At 41.9% G+C, this 26,338-nt stretch overlaps 1 long non-coding RNA gene across 1 annotated transcript in view; it reads left to right on the forward strand.

Annotated features, from left to right (window-relative positions):
* The first annotated feature begins 382 nt into the window (after positions 1-382).
* Positions 383-26,338, forward strand: part of LOC120400302 — an 82,142-nt gene continuing 56,186 nt past the window's right edge. Inside the window, exon 1 of the long non-coding RNA XR_005595701.1 lies at positions 383-515. This is a non-coding gene — a long non-coding RNA (uncharacterized LOC120400302). The remainder of the gene's footprint in view (positions 516-26,338) is intronic.

A 26,338-nucleotide genomic window follows, 5' to 3' on the forward strand; every position in this document is an offset into this window, starting at 1 on the left:
AGCCTTGGAGAAGGGTCAGGACAGGGGTGTGACCTTGGAGCAGGGGACAGAGGGCAGGGCAGCGGTGGAGCAAGGGTGTTTGGGTTTGTGCAGTTAGACAGTTGGCAACTCTACTAATCTCTCTCCCTTAGAGGGGACAAGACAGGCAGTAATAGCTGAAAAGGAGCTATTGCAAATTGAGAGAGTCCACAGCTAGACCTTACTGGCTCTGTCAGGGGGTTGAGGCCCAGCCTACCTCTGACAGACTTTTCAAGAGGAATTAGGCAGCTCAGGTTCACCTGAGTGTAGTTAACTCACCGAGTCACTGGGAGGCAGTAAATTAGGCTGGGAAGCAGCTGGACGTGATAAAAGGTTAAGGGCCCCAGTTAGAGAAAATCCTCCAGAGGAAAAAGGTGGTTGTGTGAGAGAGGGTTTGCAGAGAGTGGTTTCCTCCAGCAGACTGGTGAGAAGCTGCCAGACAAACAAATACTCCAAAAAGGGAGAAACAGGATAGGAGGCAAGGGAAGACTACAGAGGTAGGAAGTAGCTCAAGGAAGAACAAGGGCCTGAGGAGGCCTGGCTATACCTGTTCCAGTGAGGGCCTTGAGCTGGAATCCAGTGGAGTGGGTGGGCCTGGTTTCCTCTCCCTACCTCAGATGGGGACTTGTAGGGAAGAAATTCCTAAACCTAGGAGACCTAGAGCCCACCTTAACCCTTACTAGAGCCACACTCTGCCACCAGGAGGTGCTCAAGAGGTGGCTGCACCCCCAGTACTGGCTCCTTCACAAATGTAAAAACCCTCTGATAAAAAATTATGCTTCTTAACTCTTACCAGAATGTTAATTAGTCTGAGTAAAGGCTGTACCTTTTAATGCAAAAGGAAACAAATGGGGGGAGGAATGGAAAATAACCTCTGGGGCCATATTCTGCTCTCTTTATTCATGTTGAGTAGTGTTTTACTCCACTGACATGAAGGGTACTGTATGTGCACTTTGTCTCCCCACTGGCTGGGTTGCAGGTGGGAGTGATTTGAGAGGGGCTGGGGAATGGAACATGATGGTGTTCTATTAGGGGGTGGAGCCAGCTTTAGGAGTGGTAGGGACAATGAGGTGAAGGCGGCAGCATGGTGCCCTTACCAAACAAAACTTTAGGGCAGCATTTCAGAGCTTGATCTCCTCTCACTCATTCAGAAACACTTGATGATCCAGTATGAACAATGGAGTAAGGCACTGGTCAGCGTGTGGAAGGGTAGCAGCATCTACCCCACAGTTGGCTACTGACTAACACAGGAGCCCCAGAATGAAATTTAACTTTGCTGCAAATGAGTGTGGCTGCATTAATTGTGGTGGAGTTCTACGGTGACCTGATAGCAAGTGTAAAAAAATTGGGATGGGATTGGGGGTAATAGGTGCCTATATAAGAAAAAGCCCCCAAAATCAAAACTGTCCCTATAAAATCAGGACATCTGGTCACCAGGAATCAGTTTGGCTCATGGAATTCACGCTGAGGTTCCACTCTTGATGGCCTCTGTGTATGAGGATGAGCAGCGAATAGTTACCTATGAATGTACACACGTGTCTTGGCCTATGGGGATTGGGTACAGTGCCTATTGGCATTAAGGGGACTGACATGCATGGATTGATGGTACGATATAGCGAGACATGATCTAGCTCTGAATTACCTAGAATTTATCAGGAAGTGTCACTGGATCTGTTTTACTCCAGTCTAATGCCATTGATTTTTAGTGGAGTGACAACAGCATCAAACTGGCATAATGGAGTAGTGAATCAGGACCAGTGTTGCCTACTCCCTACATTTATACGCTATTGCTGAGTAGCTGAAAGAATTAAATATAGAAGGTGTGATTCTTCTCTCCTCCAAGAATTTTTGTGCCAGAATAGCTTCATTGATGTCAGTGAAGTTCCTCCTGATTTATACCACCATGATAGGATAGCTAGATCCTTAGCACTCAGGGGAATCTACATCAAACAGTGCAATGATTTCCACTGATGACAGAGGAAAAATTAAAGTGAGGGAAATGGATCTGAGATGGCGCATTCTGGTGGTGAAGACAGGAAAAGAGATGAGGGGAATAGAATCTTCACTCTAGCCATACAGCATCTGTCTGACAGCTAAGAACAAAAACAAATTAAAGCAGCCGAAACCTTACCAAGAGCAGAGAGAGGGGCTCTTAATTAAAATGTCACTGTATTTGGACCAAAAGAGAAACCTTAACTGTAACAAGCAGGGGAATTAGACTCTGCAGCCGGTCAGCATGATGAGAGAGAGAGAGAAGGATTAAATGAAAGCCATTATAACTTCTGCAGTGAAAGAAGAATATTTTAAACAATAATAAGGTAATCTTGATGCACAGGATGTGTGGGAAAGCACAACAAATGTTACGTTATTGCATTGAGACTGGGCAATATACATGAATTACACTGAGTGTGATCAGATAGGAAATCATGTGAAAACCTTTCCACACAGATGCTTTGTGTGAGACCAGCTCTTGTGACTTTTTTATTGTGACTCTCATGATATTTGGTGTATTTCTTAAAGCCCCATCTCTTGAAATCAGGGGAGTACATGAGAGTCTCAGCTTGCCATATAAAAAATATGTTTCTAGCCCTCATGGTTATGGGGTAAACCTTGAAAAGTGACCTAAGTTCACCCTCGAGGTTAAAACCAGAAGGTAAATATAAAGCACCCAATATATATTATGTTGTGTTTTCAGGATTTTTAAGACAATCACATGTTTTGGGGGGGGGGGGAGGCTGGGAAAGGGGAGTCATGACTTTCGAATATTTGGGTTGGTAATATTGGATAGTCTAGTGGTGTCTTCCAAAGCTTTTTTGAAATCAATGAAAGTCTCTTTCCTTAGCGTTTAAGGGGGTTTGGATCAAGGTTCAGAGCTGGCTGAATGATTTATTATGAATAAAATTGCTATTGCTATTTAAATAGTATTGCAATAATACCGAGCAGCCTCAGTCAGGATTAGAGCTACATGGTGCCAGGCTCAATGACTCAATGAGCTTATTATCTAAATGAAAAGACACAGAGGGTGGAGAAGCGCATCAGATGAATGTGAATTGAGGTTTTCTGGTGAGTGAATTGTCTGTAAGCTTGTCCTGATCTCCTAGTTCTTAATTATTAGAAAATTGGCATGAATAACTTTCAGATGATGGGAAGTCTGCACACTTTTCACTTTTGGTGAAATTCACCCCTGTGCAGCTGGCCAGTTTAATCTCACACATATGTCCTCAAAATGAGGCTTCAGTAGTGCCTATCCTTTGCGCTAGTCCTCAGCACAGTGGTACTTAACTGTTATTCATCCTGTGCCTAAATGTGGGCAAGGTTCTGGGGGCTAGCGAACAGGAGCAGTGGATGGGGGAGTTTCGCAAGGGAGTTTGCCAGGTGAAGGAGGAGAGACTATGTGATTGTTGGGGTGAATTGTTTGCAGTGTGCTTGTTTGAAGATTATATTGTGGTCTGTTTTGGGGGCTGTGTGCTGAGCCAAGTGGCCTGCTAGACTAGACTGAAAGCTTATTAATGAGGCTCTAGCCTTTTTATCCTTATGGAGAAAGTGAATTGGGAGGTATTGTTTAACCCTTCACATAACACAAGAACCAGGAGATCATTCCCGAGGAATTTAATAGGTATCAGGTTTAAAACAAACATAAGGAAGTACTTCTTCACTCAATGCACAGTCAACCTGTGGAACTCATGGCACGGGATGTTGTGAAGGCCAAAACTATAACTCAGTTCAAAAAAAGAATTCAATAATATCATGGGGGATAGGTCCATCAATGGCTATTAGCCAAAAGGGTCAGGGATGCAGCCTCATGCTCCAGGTGTCCCTAAACCTCTGACTGCCAAAACTGAGACTGGATAACAGGGGATGGATTACTGCATAATTGCTCTGTTCAGTTAGTTTCCTTTGAAGCACCTGGCACTGGCCATTGTCCAAAGACAGGATATTGGGCTAGACTGACTATTGTTCTGACCCAGCATGGCCATTCTTTGTTTCATCACAAAGAATAAGAACATGCTAGATAAATCTCAGATCATTATCACTGGGGGGAAAAAGGTGGCATGGGCTTTGCAAACAGATACAGACCAGTTTTGATTAAATGTTGTCTTCCAATCTTGATGTCTTTAAACAAGATTATTTGGTGTTGATTGCTTCCTTCAGAGAGTCCTCCAGTATATGCTCAGTTGACAAAAATACCAACTCCCTCAAAGATCTACACAGGATGAACTTCTAGCCAAAAGAAGCAGATGAGACTTCCCTATGTGCCCATCCAAGCTCCCTCTAGCTCAGCTAGAGAGGTGACTGCAGGGCAGTGCATGTAGCTGTGGTCACCCAAGGCTCGCATAGGGGAAGGCAGGAGAGAGATCTGGGAGGCCAGAATTTAGGTGGCTAGAAAAGAGATTAAAATTCAGGACTTCCATGGTAGCATTATCTGAAATGTTTCCATTTCCACTACTTAATATATTAGTAACAGAAAGAATCTTAACACTGGTATTTGTCCATTGCTAGATGGAAATGGTAGAATTATCAATAATAATGCAGAAAAGGCAGAGGTGTTCAATGAATATTTCTTTTCTGTACTTTGGAAAAAAAAGAGATAGTCTTAAACTTGAAAGTCAGAAGGGACCATTATGATCATCTAGTCTGATCTCCTGCACAACGCAGGCCACAGAATCTCACCCATCCACTCCTGTAAGAACCCCCTAACCAATGTCTGAGCTATTGAAGTCCTCAAAAAATGGTTTAAAGGCTTCAAGGTGCAGAGAAGCCTTCAGCAAGTGACCCGTGCCCCACGCTGCAGAGGAAGGCGAAAACCCCCCAGGGCCTCTACCAATCTGCTCTGGAGGAAAATTCCTTCTTGACTCCAAATATGGCGATCAGTTAAACCCTGAGCATGTGGGCAAGACTCACCAGCCAGACACCCAGGAAAGAATTCTCTGTAGTAACTCAGATCCCACCCCATCTAACATCCCATCACAGGCCATTGGGCATATTTACCGCTAATAGTCAAAGATAAATTAATTGCCAACATTAGGCTATCCATAGTCTCATCATATGGTAATGATAAAACTCTTTCCACCCCCAGCCCAGACACCTCTTCCACACCCTGAACCCCTCATTCCTGACTCCACCCTGCAGCCCTTCCCACGCCCCAAACTCCTCATCCCCAGCTCCATTGGGTTGTGGGCATCAACAATTTTCTTCAACTGGGTCGGCTGGAAAAAAAGATTGAGAAATACTTTTCTAGACAACAAAGATTCAATTTGCTAGTGAAATACAAGTATACATCACACATTCCATTACAGCACAGTCCCATTTATCTGACAGGCCTGGGGGACATTCAAAACTTTCAGATAATTGGGAATTTGGACAAACGGAAGTGCTAGAGACTCTAGTGCTAGAAGCAAGAGGAGGCAGGAGGAGGGGGTAGGAGCGAACTGCTTTGCCCCTGCATGCTGCAGTCTTGGTGGTCCCAGGGAAGGAAGCATGGATGAGAGAGTGAGGGAGAGAGAAGCAGCTGCAGGAGACAGGTGCCTCCTTGGTGCTGCTTGAGCATTTCCCGTAACTGACAGTCCTGGGGGAGCAAGGCAGCCCTGCCCCTCACTATTTGCACTGGTTCTTGTGGAGTCCTGGGCTGTCAGTGTCGGGATGCCCTCAAGAAGCACCAAGTTAGCTCCAGTCTCCTGTGGCTACTCCCCATCTCCCTCCCTCTCTCTTCACATAAAGCAATTAAGAAATTATAAAAAGAAGAATAAAGATGGTTAGATCTTGTTTATGATATTTCCTGGCACTGGCAGCACTGAAGGAGGGAGCTGGCCCTGCCCCTCACTATTTGTACCAGTTCTTGCAGAGCATAGGGATGACAGTGCTTGGAAGCGCGCAAGCAGTACTAAGGAGGTTTCTGTCTCACATGGCTACTCCCCCTCTTCCTGCATCTGTCCTTCTTTCCTTCCCCTTTTCTCTACTTCACCCTCCTCTCTGCCTCCCTTCATTCCCTTCCCTACTCTTTTTCCCTGAACTCCCCCTCTTCTGAGAATCTCTTCCTGAACCCTTCTCCTTCCGACCTTCACCTTTACCCCTTCTGTTTCTTTCTTGTGTGTTTATCTCTCTCCCCTCACCTTTTCTCTCCTCCTCACATTCTCTCTCATTCCCGCCCCCTCTTTCTGTCTTGCTGTCCTCATCCCTAACTTCTGAAATCCTCCCAAATCACAGATCCCACAGCTTTAAGGTTAGTTAATCAGCAGGTGATTAACACACAGCTACCAAGTGGACTGAATGATTACTCAGTGGTTTGTGCATTGGCCTGCTAAACCCAGGGTTGTGAATTCAATCCTTGAGGGGGCCACTTAGGGATCTGGGGCAAAAATTGGTCCTGCTAGTGAAGGCAGGGGGGGGGGCTGACCTGACCTTCCTTTCCCTTCCCTTCCAGTTCTAGGAGATTGGCATATCTCCTATTATTACCTATTTACAATGGCTCCTTCTGGCCTTGGAACCTATGAATTTAGTAGATGCCCTTGATACTAGAAACTCCACTGGGCACTGCCACACCAAGAATCTCCAGTGTATAGGATGCTCCTGTCCTCCCCAGTCAGGCACTGGGGAAGTATCATTGGGCATGCCTGTTGCCAGTGCAATATCTGGCATTCCTCTGTCTGGAAAAGACAATGGCTTTAAAAGACTAGAATTTAAAGGTGTGATATTTGCTCCCCCTAGGCTTCATCTTAACCATTTTAGCCTGTGATCAAGGCAGTATGGCTTTTTTACATTAGATTTACATTGTGTGAACTAATGTGCTAATATCAAGCCTTAAATCCTAGCCTGGACAAGGCCATTAGGAGCATTGTAGTGGGCATCTCTGACTCCACTGTGGGGAAAATACTTTGGAAAGAGTGTAAACAGGCTGTGCTAGCTCTTTAGTGCAGGTTACAGGTAGGCAGAAAAGTGGCTGTTACTTAAAAAAAAAAAGCCAAAAAATATTCTTAGAAGCATGAGTACAGCTGAATTAAAAGAGGAACGAAGAAGGCGAAGAGTAAACCAATATGGCTAAATGGCAAGGTTTGACAGGCTATCAAGCCAAACAGAAAACGTTCAAAATTTTGGAATCCGACCACAGCAAATTACAGCAGACAGTGACTAAGAGGGGAAATCAGAATGACCAAAATGGACTTTGAAGAGCAGATAACTTAAAGATGTAAAAGCAAACCAGAGATTCTTTATGTACAAAGAAATAGGAAGTTTGAAAAAGAATCAGTAGGTTTGTTGGATCATCAAGGGTTAAATCGGTAATTAAGAAAGATAAGGACATTGCTAAGAAGCTAAATGATTTATTTTCATCAGTCTTTACTGCTGAGAATGTTGGGGAGAGTCCTATCCCAGATCTGCTCTTTTCTGGTAATAAAGATGAGATTGACAGATAATCTAAAAACAATAAGTCAATAGTTCCAGAGTGTAAGAGTTCTAAAAGCTTAAGTATGGAGTAGCTGAGCTGCTAACAAAAATATTCAATCTCTTGCTTAATCTCTCGTGCCCTATTTCAGAGGATTGAAGGGTAGTAAATGTTGCACTTATACTTAAAAATGGCTTTAAGGTGCCCCAGGGAATTGTAGTAGACTAGTAAGCTTTCCAACTGTACCTGGCAAACTGGTTGAAATGATATTACAGAATAATATAACACCTGTAAGAGCATGATATATAGTTACTAACCAGCATGATTTCTGCAAAGGAAAATCTCACCAAGCTCAATTATCTGACCGTGTTAATAAAGTAATGGAAATGGAGAACCAGCTAACATAATTCACTTAGACTTCCAAAAGACTTGACAGGGTCCTGCATAACAAGCTACTAAAAAGCTCAGTAGTCATGAGGTCAGAGGCAAAGTGGTGTCTTGGACTTAAAAAAAAAAAACTGGCTAGGAAGCAGAAAACAGGGTAGGAATAAAAGGTGAAGTTTCATCATGTTAAAAAGTTCATAACAGGATGCCTCAAAATTCCACACTAGCTCCTGTGTTTAATATATTCAGTAATGACCTGGAAAGGAGGTTGAGGTAACAAAATTTGCAGATGACGACAAGATTATTTAGGTTAGACATGGGCAGAGAGGACTGGGAGGAACTTCAGTGAGGGTTAAACAAGGCATGTGAATGGGCAGCCTGATGGCAAACAAAATTCAGTGTTGATAAATGCAAATTAATGCGCACTGGTGGGAAACACCAAAAGTACTCGTACCTCAGAGGGTTCCAGATAAAGTCTATCAACTCAAGAACTTTTGGTGTCGTAGATGATTCTATGAAGACCTCTGTTTAATGTGCAGCTGTGGTTAAAAAAGCAAAGAAGATGCTAAACTGTATAAAGAATGAGCTGATACATAATCAAAGAATATAATGTCTTTCTTTATAGAAATCAGTGGGGTGGCCTCACCTGTAATATTGTGTGTGTTACTGGTCACCCCATCGCAAAAAGGATATTACAGAACTAGAGCTGGTTCAGAGAAGAGTAACACCCATGATCAAGGGGATAGAAAAAAATCTCAGCTGCATTGAATAAACTGAAATTATTTTAGGAAGGAAGTGAATAGGAGGAGACACAACATTATATTAGAAAAGGTAGAGCAGGAACTTTTGATCTTCCTGTCTCCTAATACAAGAACAAGGGGGCAAAAATATGCAATCTCCAAACTCCATCAAAACACTACATTGTGCACAGACTTCTCTCTCTAGGGAGAGAGATATAAGTCATGTTGTTTAATGGACATGGGAAGGTGCTTGGATGTTACAGTGAGGATAATATAAGAACCTACAAGGAACACATTTTATTAAATTCAATAAAAGCAAAAGGGTGGAGATATTAAAAACTAATAAGTACTTTCCCACATAATAGATCATTAAACTGAAACTCGGTGCCACAGAAAATCATTGAGCCAAGAACTTAACAAGACTCAAAAAAGGATTGATATTTATACAGATATCAAGAATATTCAGCGTTGTTATAACTAATGATGACAAAACTTGGATATTAAACCTCATGTGTCAGGGCTTATAGTAACTATTACAGATCAGGATGAGACCTAATGTGGGATGTAGATTATCCTTCATGTGCCAACAGCCCTGCAGTAAACACCTTCTTTGGACATATCTGGTAGTGGCCACTGTCCTAGCTGGGTTACTGGATGGACCTTGAGTCTGATCCAGTAAGGCAATACTTATGTTCCTGAGTCAGTCAAGGACAAAGGCATTTTCACATCTTCCTCCTATGTCGTCTAGCTATCAGGAAAAAATTCTGATCAGGGAGATGTATTTAACTGTAGACTAGTTTCCCAAGGGAAAGGGTGGAAGCCTGTCAAATGAGCAACTATAACAAGATCAGATAAAGCACTAGGAAATGTAAGGAACAATTGGTGTCATGGGGATGGACTAACTAGTGTTTCTCAACTACTGTCCATGGACTGGCGCCAGTCCCTGAGATCTCCTTGACCCGTTTAGGAGGGCAGCAAGCTGGTGACTGATATCAAAAAGGTTGAGAAACATTTGTCTAAAGGAACAAATAGATGTTTTTTCCATCTCTTATTTCTATGAATATTCTTGTGGGTCTTGAACATTTCTCCATGTGTTTCTCTTGTCGCCTCTTACGCAGCAGCTCTAGGGGCAGGAAGGATCTCTTCCTTCTCACATGCAACTAACACGTATCCAGCTCAGAAAGACCAGACCCATCTAATAAATACCTTCTCCACATGGAACTTTATTGGCCATTGTTGCATTTATTTAATCTTTGTTTCTAATTAGTCTCGTTCATTTTACTCCGTTTCATTCTGCTGTATGTTTAGAATCAAACCTGAAGTACTATAGTGATCGATGGTGCCAGATACTCAGATGGTATAAATAGGAGTTGCTCCATGGAAGTGGAGCTATGCCAATTTACACCAGTTAAGGATCTGGCCCATAGTGTCATCATGTAACTTCAGTAGTGTGGGGCCGCAGAAAAGGGGAGAAACTCGTGGAAGTACGATACGGCCAGTGAAAAGCCACTAAGAACCTCTTCCATAAGCCATATCTGTCAAAAGCAACCACTTCACACCATCTCATGTAGTTTTCAGTGTATTATTTGACCTTTGCTTAAAGGCCACTTCTGCTGGGTGATTGGCATTTGCTGGTCCCTTAGGTTGTTAAAATAGGCTGCACTGTATTTTATTACCTTGTAACTCAGGAAGTAATTTTTGTTTTGTGCTGTTTCCCTGAGACCACCTTTCTCCTTCAACAAAAATACAAAGCAGTTCAAGATCAAGAGAGGGAATGTGTCCTCTCCTGCGAGCTAAAAGATTTGATACTTAAACCTTTTTCAAAAACACGTATAAAATCATGACAGTTTGCACAAGGGGAGGGTGGGGGAATATGGCAAAATGTAATGATTAATTTCCAGTGCAGTGGGCCTCTGGGGAAAAAACATTGAGCTGTAATGAAACTGTGGCTCACATATTTGTGCCTGTCTAGGTTAATAGGAAAAAATGGAGGGTTTTTCTCCTTCGTGAAGCTTTTTGGCACCAGAGAAAATGTGACATTGATGTTTTTGTTTACTGTTTTATTTTTAAAAATACTCAATAGACATTTGACCTTCCTGACACCCTAATGCTGCAGTGGGTGGAGGGAGAAATATATTTTCTATGAGATACAAACCGGAACTTGCTTATTATTAGTCAAAGGACTGGATTCCTTCAAACTCTTTTGACATGCATTCCTTCAAATTGTCTAATGAACAGGTTCAAGAGTTTTTATAAGCATCTTCACAAGAGTTGATGTATTGACAGAGCTGGTGAGGTGGGTGGCCTTGTGATCGATGGCATCTAAAGAGATCAGAGTTCAATTCCCAGCTCTGCCCCTGACTTCCTGTGTGGTGTATATGGACTCGGCAGAGAAGGAGATTGACATAGAGGGGAGCTGTTTAAGTTCTGCCATGGAGTCGTTATTGTTCTGGCTGCAAAAGTGAAACCAAAGTGAGACTCTTGCTCTGAGTAAGCACAGATCAAAACATTTAAAGGGACAGGACATCACATTCCTCCACCTTACATTAAAGTCATTTCCAAATATATTATTGATGTGGCTAACATAAACCTAACCTAACTAAATGGTGGGGTGGACTACTGCAGACTCTTAAACTGCAAGGGATTATTCTGCCCTGGAATAGCATCTCACTAACTAAAGAATTTATACATTCAAGCACACCACTGGTTTTCACACTCTCTTGGGAAAATGTGGTGATGGTGGTGCAGCAATGCCTGAACAATGGGAATAGTCAATGGTAAGGAATCAACTGGATCTACTACCAAATTTTCTTCAGCCAAGTCATCAAAATTAGGAATTGTAGCAAAATGAGGTTTGATTGGAGGAACAGAAAGTCCTACTGGAGCATCCCCAGACTTTGGATCTTGTCGACACTGCAATTGATCCATATGTCATTTCCACAAAGTACCATGAGAAAGTTTTACCACAAATGAAACAGGTCCCATGGATTTTACAAGTTCTCCAAGTACCCATTTGACAAGAATGATAAGTGTCATGTTATTGACCAATTTGCATAGTTTGGGATTTAGTACACATGAGGCAACATCACGTCATAACCGGTCCCAACAGCTATGCAGGGTTATAGATGACTCCTGGGTGGTAGCATGTGGTGTATGCCTGTAGACAAGCAAGAAATCATCCAATTTCTGTTGATGACTCAAAACAGACTTCTTAGCTTTTAAGGCATGCTAAAGTGTCTGTACAAAGCATTTTTCTAGTCTGGTTGTAGCAGGATGGTACGGAGTCTCCTTCCCATGGGTCCAGATATGAGGTCTTTCCTACCTTCTGTTTGCTGGAGGATCCTGGCAGGATTTGGAGAATCTGAATAGCAGTGACTTGTGGAGATGTGAGCTGAGCTGAAAAATAAATGCATTTGTCTGTCTGGTATATTTGCACAGAAGTACTAAAGGGGAGGGCACAAACTCTCCCGTTTTTGGCTTTTATAGCCATAATTTACTGAGAATACAGATGGGATGAAAGGTCTCATTATTCTGGAGTTAGATCTGGGCTATGAATCTTGAATAGCAGAGATCCCTCAGGGAGGAAGAGTGGGAGGCAGTGTTCTCAAGAGGGGAAGGGAGATGCAAGGGAGTGCCAATGAGGGGGGGGATTTTTCTGGGGCAGGAGGGAGGTGAAGCAATAGGGAGAAGGTTTCCTGAGTCAGGAAAGCTAGCGAAGGCAGCCAGACCAAACTTTGTTTGATCCTGCAAAGTCCTAGGACCACCGTGAACTCCCATTCTAAGCATTGAAGATGTTCAGAAACTTGCAGAATCGGGTCCCTAAATTGGGTAATTCAATACCAGTTTCTCACTGCTCTTCTATTTGCCTGTAATGGAATAGTAAAAGCCAATGAATAAAAAGCCAGATCCTCATCTGGTGTCAATCAATGGATCTATGTTGATTTGCAGTAGCTGCTTCGGCCCATTGTGTCTTGTGTCTTATAGCTGGTACAAGACTATGTAGAAGGCGCTGACAAAGGAGTGTGTACAGTGCTTATTTAAAACCTTTGATCATGAGACAGAACGTATATAAATACCGTGGAATTCTTAATCCCACAGTTGTAATTGAGACAAGAGCCATGGGAGCCTCAAACCATAAAAAGATGGAAATTAGAATATAGTGCTGTGCTCCAGAGCAGAAACACTAAATTAGGGTAGATTAATGAGCAATGGCCACAAACAAGAGGCATAAAAGGGAGCCCTTATCTTGCTCCTGTGAATGAGGAATAATACAGGCCTAATGAGACCATAAAGGTGAAGGGAATACCCTAGGATGTGTGTAAAACAATTTAATCTTATCAAAGAAGAATTCTGTGTTGAGCAGAGAGAACTAAAATGAATCCGGAGTGTGTTGTAAGATGTCATGCCATAATACAGAGGGTGGTACACAAAAGGTAATTTAAAGTTAGGCAGGAAGAAGTAATTGGATGATGTAACTGGCTCAACAAAAGAAGGAAAAGGTTTGACAGGTGAAGTTAAGTGAGATCTTGCCGTTAGATATACCACCTTCTTATGGGTAGGGAATTCCCATTAGCATTAGTGTATCAGGCAGGCTATGTGTTTTTTTTTTTTAAGTTACATTTAAAGAACATTAATATTACAGCACATTCAAGTATTCAGAAGCTACAAAATGACACAATTAAAATTGCCTGTGTAGCCTTCATTCTGGTCCCATGTGCATACACATTATGATCATCTTTAATTTCATGATCACATTTTATTTATTTCCACCATCCCCTGCCTCATTCAGTGCACAGGATAGGACCTATGATGAACAGTTGAGCTGTTCCGATTCCATCTATCCAATGGGCAATGGTGCGCATGCAGACTAGCCAGTTCAATGCAATATCATGATTTCATTCAATCTAAAAATTTATTACAGAATGTGCATTCCTGGGTGAGCCACTAATACATTCAGAATCCAAATATACTATTTTCAGCTGCATTTGCAGCATGGAGTGATGTTGGCGATTTAGTGATGCTCTTCTCTGTCAGCACTGAGCGAATGCATCCGCATGATGCTAAAAGGCTCTGCTTCTTGAGATGCAGAACTTAATTCTCCAGTGTCTTGAATGTTGTGTAGTCACCTATATCAGTACAAAATGACTATAAAATGCTATTCTGATTTAGTAGCATTTTACTCCCAGCTTGCACTCGTGGAAGTGACTACAGGACAACAGAGAATCAAGTCAGTATCTTGTGAACTTGGAAGTGTATACAAAAGACTTTGGGGCTGTGACCTCAGCCTTCAATTTGAAACCAGCAGGCATCACACAGACTCATAGCAACATGCACAAAGCCATAACCAACGAATGTTATGATTGATTTAGGGCAATCAAACTTGTCATGGCAAGATTGTGATACAGAGATGAAATCCCACAAATCCATCCCACCCGAATGTCAGCAAATGATTTAGCCACTGATTAAGTGTTCCAAATTACACTGACTTTAACTCTCTCTCTCGCACTTGTATATTTTTAAGCTGGCTAATAAAGCCAGTAGAGTTGTGAGGGAACTGGATTTTCTGTTGTGTGGGAAATGCTGCAATTTTAAGAAGTTTTCCATTTCAAAAGAGAACAAAATAATAACTTGAAACTTCTGATGAAATGTTTGGAATTTTTTTGTTTGATCAAAACATTTTGTTCTCATTTCAATTTCTTATTTTTTATTATAAATATTTTTTTAAAAAATAAAGTCCTTTCAAAACAAAGTGAAAACTTTTGAGAGCATTTCATTGATATTTTTTAAATGAAATTTCATCAAAATCAACAGCTTTCAGCAAAATGTTCAGATTTTGGTGAAATGGCAGTTTCCAGTGGGGGAAAAGTTCCAATGAAAAATTTGACAACTTCTAAAACTAGTTCCTTTAGAATAGTTGAAGGTTAAATTCATAGTCATGGGATTCTTCTATGTATCTTAAAAAGGGTGGTTCTCTTTTTATTCTTATAGTATTATGACTGGAGCTGAGAACAAATCAGACCTTGGGTTTGAACTCACACAAATATGGGATAATTCAGATGGGGATGAAAAGTATGCAGATCAAGTCCAACTCTAGGAAATGATGCCATTAGCGGGTTTCCATGAATGCTGATCTCCTAGGCTCTTGCAGAGTTCCTGGGACACTTCTTGAAGAAAGAGACAGAAGTGTGAAAGAGTGATAAATGGAAAGTAAAACTGCAATGTAGCATTTATTGATCTTGAGAAAGCATAGGACTTGGTTCAATGGGAGCTGGTGTTTGGAGTATTGAGATGGCTGGAAGGAGGACTGTAAGAAGTGGAGATGATGGAGCAGCTGTACTGAGGGTCAAGAGTAAGGTGATAACAATACATGGCATTTCAGAGAGTTTTGAGGTGACTATGGGATTGAGACAAGGCTGTGTGACGAGTCCACTCCTCTTAATCCTAACTATGGAGTTAATTAGAAGAAGCAAGTCTGGATACCCAGACAAAACTGACAGCAAAGAGGAATTATCAGAATGGGCATCTGTGTTTGAAAACCATGGTTTGAAGGTAAACACAAAGGAAAACGGAAATTATGCAAGTAGGAAAGGAGGAAGAAGAGTAAGAAAGAGGGAAAATAAATGTGTTTATGTCCCCGCCTGCTCTATGGTTTGGAAATGTGGGTCTTATGGAGATGGACAAAAAGATGATACCAGTAGAAGAAAATAATATGCTGAGGACAATGGCAGGCCAGCAGAGGATAGGCAGTATGCATGGAAGAAATTAGGGTAATGGTGAACTTGGGGCTTTCAGTGATAAGTTGGAGAGTGCATATTTGAGGTGGGCTGGACATATGATATGCATGGGAGAAGAATGACTGACTGGCAAAGAGAGCATGTGAGGAAGAGGACAGCAAGAAAGAACAAGGGAGGCTGAGGATATTATGGGAAGACTGTCATGAGAAATATGAAGAAAAAAGGACTGGAACTCCAAGACCTATGAACCTGTGCTCTGGACCAGAAAAAGGGGCAAAGAATTGTGGGCACTTCCAACCTCATGTGACCAGGAAAAGTAGTCAAGAGAGAAAAAAGAAACATGATGACTTCATACTGCCTTCTTTAATTGCAACAGAACTCTGAGTTTCAGAGCTTTATTCAGCAGGTGGGGTTCATAAAAAATTAATTTCCCCCCAGTTTCTTCTGCAAGGCTATGTTCAATCACCACATTCCAATTCTGGCTTTCAGTTAGTGGCTTTTAATAATTTACCTTCCAAGATGTTCTCTACTGGCAACTTCATTACTAGGGGAAAACTATAAACAGCTCTAACTTTTTAAGAACAAAGACTGTAGTTTCCTTTCAGCATTAATTTTTCAAGACTTACACTCAGGATGACAGTAGCAAACTTTATGCTTCTGAAATGTGAAGGTAAAACTACTACAGAAAGAAATTTGTTTTGTTCTGCAGTGACTAGATCCTAGAACAGGGGTAAGCAAACTATGGCACGCGTGCCGAAGGTGGCACGTGAGCTGATTTTCAGTGGTACTCACACTGCCCAGGTCCTGGCCACTGGTCCTGGGGGCTCTGCATTTTAATTTAATTTTAAATGAAGCTTTTAAAACATTTTAAAAACCTTATTTACTTTACATACAACAGTAGTTTAGTTACATATTAGATTTATAGAAAGAGACCTTCTAAAAACATTAAAATGTATTATTGGCACACGACACCTTTAAATTAGAGTGAATAAATGAATACTCGGCACAGCACTTTTGGAAGGTTGCCGACTCCTGTCCTAGAAGTTGTTTTTGCTTTACATGTTTCTTTGCTACTGTTGTGAAAGGTTATGTGCCAGCCAGAATGGAGGCTGACAGTGGAAAACTAGCTTTTAAAGTGTTTTGAGCTGAAATTTGAAGAATGAGAGTGAGGTAATTTGGCTCACAGAAAGAGGGAGGCAGATAAAATTGTGAGAAGTGTCAGGGGGAGGGGGAAGGTAGTGAAACGAAAGATGATAGAGAGTAGTGTGCTAAACAAGGTTACCTATTACCAATCTCAATCTCTAGCTTCTATGATTCTATTCCTGTTCCCCTAACAATTTTTGAAAGAAACTCATTGTGCTAACTATTGGTAATGGCTCAGAAAACTACCAGTGAAAGAAATGTTTGCATATCTGCAGGTATGAAAGGTTTATTGGATTAGCTACTTTATAGAATGTTTTCTAGGGTTTAGCATAGTGTGCAGCCCAATTGGTTCCAAGAGCTTTTAGGGTTTTTTGGGGGTGAAATACAAATAAATATTTTAGTGGGACTTTTTATACCAACATTATCATTGTTCATTTTTATGTAGCACCATATATTTTTATGTACTGTGCTCTCTTCTTCTAAACCGGTATCTAGGATCTGGACCCTCTCCTTCTGACTGTCCTACCATTTCAAACCCTCCCGCACCAGATTCCTCTTAACACTGTGCCTTTTGCCCAAACTGCAATTAAGCTGGGACCAGTAGGACCACTGTGTCCTCTTTAACTCTCTGGATTAGGGTACCTGTCACACTGCTCTACTAGTGACAAGCAGCCCCTTCTGGCTTTGCTCTCACACAGCCATTAGCATGTGAAGGCACACCCAAAGTTATGTGCAGGCTCTCCCAGCCTCTCATGAATTATACACATAGAGACGCCAGCAAATCCTCCCAGGCTTGCATCCCAGCAATGTACCATCTTACACCGCTCAAGATCTTCTCTTGAACAATGCAAGTTCATTAATTAGTTAGTTTTGCCACTTCATCAAAGGCTAGTGGACATGCAACAGCCTTTATGATCTGAGTAGATTCCCCCAAGCACTTTAGACAAACTCCTTGGTAAAGATAAAACATAAAAACAAGTTTATGAACTACAGAAAGAGAGATTGTAAGTGATTTAAAGTGTCAGGCAGAGAAGTCAGAGTTGGTTACATAAGAAATAAAATGTAAAATTGCAGTCCAAATCCTGAACTTTATCAGCAAGATTTGAATGAATCAGTTTTTTCTCACCCTACTGGATGTTGCAGGCAGAATTCAGTTCACAGTTCTTACTAACTAGAAAGCTTAGTTAAGACCATCCCTTCTCCCCAGTTCAAGCAGGCTTTTCTTTTTTTTCAAAACTATCTTGCTTCCAGGTGTTAAGATGGGAGAGGAGAGAGGCGAACTGGTGGTGTCATTGCCCCTCATTTTATACTCTCTTCCAGGTGCTGGAAAGATCCTTCCTGTGTCATGGGGTCTAGACAGCCCCCATTATGTATGTGCTCTTTCAGGAGGGCCCCCCTGGGATAGTAGATTCTCCTTAATGGGCATCAACACATGGCTGGCCAGTCCTGCTGTAAATCCTGTTCTGGGGATATTAGTTGCTCTTTTGTTGCCACTGAAAGGCTAGCTGTGAGTGTCTCCCAGACTGGTAACATATTTCAATAACATACATATAGCAAAACCTCTTCACTTCACATACAGTGGTAATACATATAACTCAACAGGACAGTAATGTTCAACAGATCATGACCGACTTTAAATGATACCTCACAAGGCATACTCAGTACAAAACATCATAATCATATAATAGTGGTGAATATGTGGGTACAGGTGGTGTTTTGAGATACAGTGTGTCACACCAGGTTTCTGTCTGGGATTACTAAAGGCTAAAATGTGAACCCTTTACCCAAAACAGTGAACTTGCAATAAGATGATTTGTGTGAGTAACTGCTTATTTGTGGAAGAGGAGTTTGCAGTGGAACCCAAACTCTAGCTGAGTTCCATGTAAAGATGAGTTCAAACCAATCCAAATACCCTCAAAATGAATTTCACGACCCAGGCTTGTTAGTTCTTTGCAGTGTAAAAAAAACCCCTTAGCTAGGGAAGGGGCAGGAAGGAGTCATCATGATCCTGGCTCCCCATGAATGTGACTGAGATCCAGAACTAGAAGCAGCAGCATTAAGTGGGGAGAGAGCAGTGGATAGACATTCAAGGGGCCTGGAAGAATCGTAAAGGGCACAGGTTAGGTATCCAAGGAGCTCACAGGAAAGTGTGTGTGTGTGTGTTTTCATGTTGCCTTTGCTCTTTACACAGCATGAAGGATATGAGGAAACCATGTGGGCACAGTTGGGCTCCAACTAACTGTTTATTAATTATGTGTAACTACATGAGGGAGGGATACCTCAGTGGTTTGAGCACTGGTCTCCTAAACCCAGAGTTGTGAGTTCAATCCTTGCAGGGGCCACTTAGGGATCTGGGGCAAAAATCTGTCTGGGGATTGGTCCTGCTTTGAGCAGGGGGTGGGACTAGATGACCTCCTGAGGTCCCTTCCAACCCTGATATTTTATGAGGCCTGGCTGCGTGTGCACACATACATCTGCTACTTTGTTAGGTTCTGGTATCTTCCTCAATGCAAGACAATGAGGTATACTAGAGGGCTCTCAAACTATTTAAAGCAGTACTACCCAAATCCAATACACTACAGCTTGTTTGGGCTGGTGTGAACAGAGAACTTGAAAGAGACTGAATTCTTCCTAATATGTATCCAGAGATTTAAAAGCCTGGGTTAGACTCCAGAGTTGTTTGTTTCTAATATTTTTAAACTATAACTTTTAAGATGACACTTTCCTCTGGAAAATCCATGATTTCCCTCCTTAATTTACCATGACAAAAATGCAGCCCTAACTAATATGTTCATTATCACAACAATTTTTGAAAAAATATCTCTATCAGATTACAGAAATAAATTACTCCCTGACCATGGAGAATGACAAATGGGAATTTCATATCTGCCACACAGGCATTGTCAGCAGAGTGTTTGAACTTGCCTGCTTGCTCATCATATTCTAATTAATGAGAGCATGATCTGAAACAGGTGTTGGTAGCAGAATAGACAGCATCTGGCAAACAATTTTTAGATCTACAATTAACTCGTTTATCCTGTTGTTCCAGAACACTGAGTACATGGAATTTTACAGAGTAAGTTGTTATAGCATTGAGCTGCAGATGCGCACTCATTTCTCAGTTTCTGTTTGTTTGTTTTTAAGACACATTCCCTGGGTTGGTTCTCTTTGTAAAGCCAATTAAAAAGTTCTGGCTATTTTTTTTTCTAGTGCTGGGCAATTTATATTGCTAAAACAATCGAATCAAGAGCCTAAATGGCCTTTGAATAGAGAACACGAAATTCACTTCATTATCATCTCGGTTTCCAGAGTGAAAGTGGCATAAATTGCTGTGGAGCTAGAGCTCAGCAAAAGCCTTTCTCCAAATCCGTATAAATTGCCTCAGAATGAGAGTTGTAAGAATTCAGCAAAACTTACAGTACATTAAGAATCTAATCAAACTTTAACCTTTCTGATCCAAACATACCAGGCTCATCAAAAGAAACAACTGGCTCTACCTGCCCTGGCTGCTCTCTCTCTCGAATCTTTTTCAAGTATAGTTCTTGCAAAAAGTAGCTTCATAAAAGGTGACCCCTGTGGCAGTGTGTGGAGCATCATCATCCATTCCTCTGTGGTTTGCCTATCATTTTTTGGCTCCATTTAGCAGACTAATCTCTAACTCTACCCAATAATAACAATAACTAATCTCTGACTCTACCCAATCTCCAAGTAAATTAATGTCACCTTCATCTTATGTCGGTGCTGCTTTGCCACATCTACATGTCATGATATCAGACCACAAAATCCATGATTCAAGGGGTCTGACCCAGAGGGCAAATTTTTAAAGGTAGAAACAGCAAGTAGCTGTTAAGAAATGTTAGTTATTTTTGACTGAATCCAAATGTGTACTACATGTTTTGTGGCCAGATGAAAAGCCCAGGGGAGCGAGTGGAAAGTTTTTTCCAATGACTTCCATAAGATTTGGAACAGCATGCTATTGCCTGAATCTGCAATGTGAAAGCCGCTGTGGGTTTTTACCCAGATTTCCGGGTGAACAGAATTGGGCTGTTACACAGCAAATAGAAATAGACAGTCCCAGATCCTAAAGCAGGGGTCGGCAACCTTTCAGAAGTGCTGTGCCGTGTCTTCATTTATTCACTCTGATTTAAAGTTTCGTGTACCAGTAATACATTTTAATGTTTTTATAAGGTCTTTTTCTATGTCTATAATATATAACTAAACTATTGTTGTACATAAAGTAAATAAGGTTTTTAAAATGTTTAAGAAGCTTCATTTAAAATTAAATTAAAATGCAGAGCCCCCTGAACCGGTGGCCAGGAGTGAGTGCCACTGAAAATCAGCTCGCGTGCCGCCTTCTGCACGCATGCCATAGGTTGCCTACCCCTGTCCTAAAGAGTTAAACAGAGAAAGGAAGGGCTGAGTGGACTAAACACTAGGGCAATCTTATCCTCTCAATACTCATTGTAGGCATGTGCATATTTAAATAGTTGACTCATTTTTGTGGTCCTTGTGGAAGAAGTTGTGAACGTCCGAGTGTCAGCAAAGTGTATAAGGGGAACCACTGAAGTTCTGAAGAATGATACCCCTATGATTATGTCCCAGATCCACAAAGCCAACACAGTCCCTGACACCACCACCTAAAAAAAAAGAAGCAAGCCCCAGCCCAGATGACTTTAAAAAAAAAATTTAGTTATTTGGGGGGCCTGCCTGATGCTGTGCTGAAAGAAGGAAAGATTAGATTTCAGTGGAGTGGGCTGGGGATCAGGCCTAGTGAGAAACCCTAGTCCTACTTGTGTGTGTGTGTGTAGTATCTTCTTCAAAGCCCCAAAAAGTTACTCCAGTACTGAGCCATCATCCATTGGGTATATGGCCCCCTCATTACTACATTATATGAACACCACATTTTTTGTATTTTTTTGTCACACACACATCTGTACACATCTATTATATTCCATTTTATGGATTTTCCATTGAGGAATTGAGGGCAAGAGACCAAGTTCAGTGCTACAGGGCATAGTGCTGTGTGGAAACTGAGAGGGCTCTAACTTGCCCCATGTAGACCCTGCTGGTGTGAATTAAAAGGTAGCTAGTTCACATTAACATAGTCCTGTAATGTGCACAAGATACCTTTTTAGTTCACACCAGTAGTATCCACTCAGGGCAGTTGGAGTGCAACAAGTTAGAACGCTCTACAATTCACACCCCTCTAGTTCATACTGCAGCACTGTGTAGACAATCCCTAAGTGACTTGCCTAAGGTCACTCAGGAAGTCTGTGGCAGAGCACGGAACTGACCCCATTACTCCTGAGCCCTAGACAAGGGTCCAAACCACTGCACCGTCCTTCCTCCCCCATTAGCAGTTATTGGCTCCCATTGACTTCAGTAAAAATTGCTGGTGCCCAGAACCTCACAGGACTGGGCCTAAAGAAATTATTTGCTGATCTGCATCCGTCTTCCTCTAACCACATCCTTCCCCCATAAAGTGTCCCCCAAAGAGACTGCTTTTCATTTTGTCCTCTGTAATTCTGATTTATATAATCTCTCTAGACTGTTTACGGCATATCAATTCTCAACCTTTCCTAAAATAGCCTACAACGCATTTAGGAGAAAAGGGAACAAAACTGATACTCTAGATCAGTGATTCTCAAAGCTGGTCTGCCGCTTGTTCAGGGAAAGCCCCTGTCGGGTCGGGCCAGGCCGGTTTGTTTACCTGCCGCGTCCATAGGTTCGGCCGATCGTGGCTCCCACTGGCTGCGATTCGCCACCCCAAGCCAATGGGGCTTGCAGGAAGCAGTACGGGCCTAGGGATGTGCTAGCCGGCCTTCCCGTAGCCCCCATTGACCTGGAGTGGTGAACAGCGGCCAGTGAGAGCCATGATCAGCCAAACCTGTGGATGCGGCAGGTAAACAAACTGGCCCAGCCTGCCAGGGGCTTTCCCTGAACAAGCGGTGGACCGGCTTTGAGAACCACTGCTCTAGATGGTAAACTCTTCAGGGAAGGGACTTTGTCTCTTACTAATTGTCCTAAGAGGTGACTAGCACAACTTTGGATATGGTACAAACAGAAAAGAATTGATATAATGTCTTGGTCCCCCTTCCTAAAATAGATTTCTGTAGTTAAAATTAAGCTGCATGCGATAGGACTCCTATAATAACACATGTAGACTCCTATATCTACGAAGTACTTTAGAGGCAGTTACTAAATTAACCCTTACAAGATCCTATGAGGAGTTGCAGTCAAGTAGTGTATTCCCTTTATGGGACAGAAAGGACAAATGACTTGAAGGTCAAACCTGTGAATAATTACAATAATATCTCAAAGAACAGGAGGACTTGTGGCACCTTAGAGACTAACAAATTTATTTGAGCATAAGCTTTCGTGGGCTTATGCTCAAATAAGGTGCCACAAGTACTCCTGTTCTTTTTGCAGATACAGACTAACACGGCTGCTACTCTGAAACCTGTCATTAATATCTCAGTATAAGGCAGCACAATATTTAAGTGAAGAATATAGAACTTATAATTTAATTTTATTAATATAATTTTATTCTGTACATGCTGTACCCCAATGGAATAATTGAGGGTAACAATTTCTTACATTAAAAACAATCCAGTTTCCTTTAAATATACATATACTTTTTAAAAAAATTGCAAAATATCCAAATTCCGCATTGAAGATGCATGAAAGAACCAAATGGGATGCATCTTCCAGATGAATTTGGGATGCAGATGCAGAAGTAAAGGCACATCTGTATTTCACTTGCAATTTATAAACTGTGGCCCCAATTCTGGTTTCCAGCATGCATGCTTGTATGCCACAGAACACAAAGAAAGGGCAAAAAAGGACAACCACTTGTGGGTATGACCCACATGAAAACACATATAGGCAACTCTAAAGACTATGGGCCTTGTTATGTAACTGCTGTATAAAAATCCCACTTTGTTTCATTTGCAAGGAGTGAAGCTGAATGCAAGTTAAAGTGAACGAGTGGAAATTTTTTAAACTCTGTGGACTGCTCTGTCCATGTGGCTGTGTCGTTCAAATCTAACTCCCCTTATTCACTGTTCCACTGGTGTCCCCTTGATAACAGTTCCTCCAGGGTACTTGCACCCTCTGATTCCTGTTCCACTGATCATGATACATCTTCCCTATTTTACAAACTTTAAAATATAAACATTAAAAACAAATAAATAATGCTCAGACACTTACCCCATGTCAACAAGCTCATAGCTGAGTTGATATCTCGTCTTTACCACAGAATCCCCAGTTAGTTTGTGAGACAGTTTGCTAGAGTTACAGACAGGTGCTAGGGAGACAGATAGATCACTCCAGTGTGGTTATCTGTTGAGGAGACCAAACTATCTTTGTGGAATCTCCTCCGTCCCGTGGTGATGGCCTCCGGGATGGCGATCTGTGTTTCCATTCTGTGATGATCTCTGTAGACGTTCTTTGAATGAGGTGCCTACTGGCTCGTAAGTTCTTCCTGTTCCTTTGGATCACTTGTCCCTTTTGTGTAATCACCTCCTAGGGGCTGGGTGCCACTGCACCCCTTACAACTGCTTTAGGCCACTCCTTCTGGTGTCTCTTTAATGGCTAAATCCTCACAGGAGTGCCTGTCTCCCAGGCTGGTAGGTCCTTGGCTGATTTTTCATACTCTAGTGATTACTTTTTCTGATGGTTGGCCATCTCCTTTCAGTGAAGTCCCCATCCTTCTTGTTCTGCATCTCCCTTCACTGGTAACAGGATTTTGATCCTTCGTCCCATAAGTGCCTGTGCAGAACCATTTTGGCATCCATGTGATGGTGTATTCCTGTGTGCCAAAAAATGCGAACAAGGAGTCTGAACTCGAAGAAACAGTCTTGTGCAACAGTCTGTATCTGTTTTCACAGATGATTCCAGCTTATATGGAGAGGGATAGCTCAGTGGTTTGAGCATTGGCCTGCTAAACCCAGGGTTGTGAGTTCAATCCTTGAGGGGGCCATTTGGGGATTGGTCCTGCTTTGAGCAGGGGGTTGGACTAGATGATTTCCTGAGGTCCCTTCAAACCCTAATAATCTATGATTATCATTTCTCTGTGGGTGTGCTAGATAGGAGGTGTAGGTGGTCAAACTCTCACTTGAGTGCAAATTCCTTGAATGTTTCTGAGGCTAATTGGGGTGCACTGTTGGCATTCCAGACACAGTATTCACCATCTCTCACAAAGTGGGTCTTCCATTTGTCAATCACTGACTTGTTTCATGTATCAGGCAGGGCACTGACCTCCCAAAAATGTGAATAGTAGACCACTGTATCAAGTACTGCTTTTCCTTGAAGGTAAATGAGTGTGTTCCCACCTCTTACCAAATGAGCTGCCCACCCTATTATGGGAACAGAGTCTCTTTCTACTAGCAGGTATCACAAGACGGCAGTTGTCACACCCTTCTATTAAGGAGCAGAGTTGTTTGTTCATTCCTGGCCAGTAAACACAGTCTTGAGCCCATCCACAATTTAGTTGGGGATTGGTCCTGCTTTGAGCAGTGGCTTGGACGAGATGACCTCTTGAGGTCCCTTCCAACTCTGATATGCTATGATTTTATCATCTATTGATGCCCAGGTATAAGACACATTATTTTTTTTTTTGCATGACATTCTTATGTAATGAGGCAGGGACAATAGCTATCTGTCCTCAAAATATAATTCCATACTGCACACTCAGTGCTCTTGAAAATCCCTTTAGGTGCCTATCTGCATCTTTAAGCACCTAAATCCCCTTACTCTATCCCTAAATCTATACTGAATATTAAGGGTCTATTTACAGAAGAAAGAGATGAATGTCTGGAAAAACAATCCTCAGAATGGAAAGTGTAATATTATCCAAAAACAAACACAAACCAATTAAGTGTTTGGAGAATAGGCTAGAGAATTGGACATTTTGTGCTGCCCTGGAGATGGTAAGCAACCATCAGCTGGGTTTAACTGACCAGTAAACCTGAGTTTATAGCTGCTTTGTATCACCCAAATAGACTCATAGATTTTAAGGTCAGAAGGGACCATTATGATCATCTAGTCTGACCTCCTGCACAATGCAGGCCACAGAATCCCACCCATCCACTTCTATAACAAACCCCTAACCTATGTCTGAGTTATTGAAGTCTTCAAATTGTGGTTTGAAGACCTCAAGCTGCAGAGAATCCTCCAGCAAGTGACCCGTGCCCCATGCTGCAGAGGAAGGCGAAAAACCTCCAGGGCCTCTGCCAATCTGCCCTGGAGGAAAATTCCTTCCCGACCCCAAATATGGCGATCAGCTAAACTCTGAGCATGTGGGCAAGACTTACCTGCCAGCACCCAGCCAGCATCTCTAACTCCCACCTCACACCCTCTTCAGTTCCAAATGGCACAAGTCAGCTGAAGAGCAAACATGGCTAGATGCTATATGGCATATCCTCCGTTGATATAAATTTTTATAACTCCATTATTGACTTGAATGGCTCTCTGACTATTTATACTGGCTGAGACTGTCCCAATGGGTCCCATCCTAAATCTTACTAGTCGGTAAATCCTTCCTGAGGCAAGTAATCCATCAGGATTAAATGGGATTACTCACATGATTGCAGATTGATCATTTTGTTAAGGGTTTAGTGTTGGGTCCCAAGGCCCCGATCCTCAAGGTAGTAAGGTTATGGTGCATGATTAAGAGTTTGCAGGATTGGAGCCTCATACCTTTTCACTGCATCTAACAACAAAACAAAACAGACAAGAGATCTACTTAACTGCATGTATGAATGACACAAAACCTTAGTGCAGAAGCAGTTGCACTGAAATCAGTTAGACTGTTCTTGGACTAAGGAACTGTTCAGTGTAAGGGTAGCAGAATATTGCCCTACATGTTTAAAATTAACAAAGTATATTCTGACCCAGAACAATAGTATATAAAAAGTAATCTATATTTTTTTAAAGGGTGT

The sequence above is a fragment of the Mauremys reevesii genome, linkage group 3, assembly GCF_016161935.1.
Source record: "Mauremys reevesii isolate NIE-2019 linkage group 3, ASM1616193v1, whole genome shotgun sequence".
In the NCBI taxonomy this organism is placed as follows: Eukaryota; Metazoa; Chordata; order Testudines; family Geoemydidae; genus Mauremys; species Mauremys reevesii.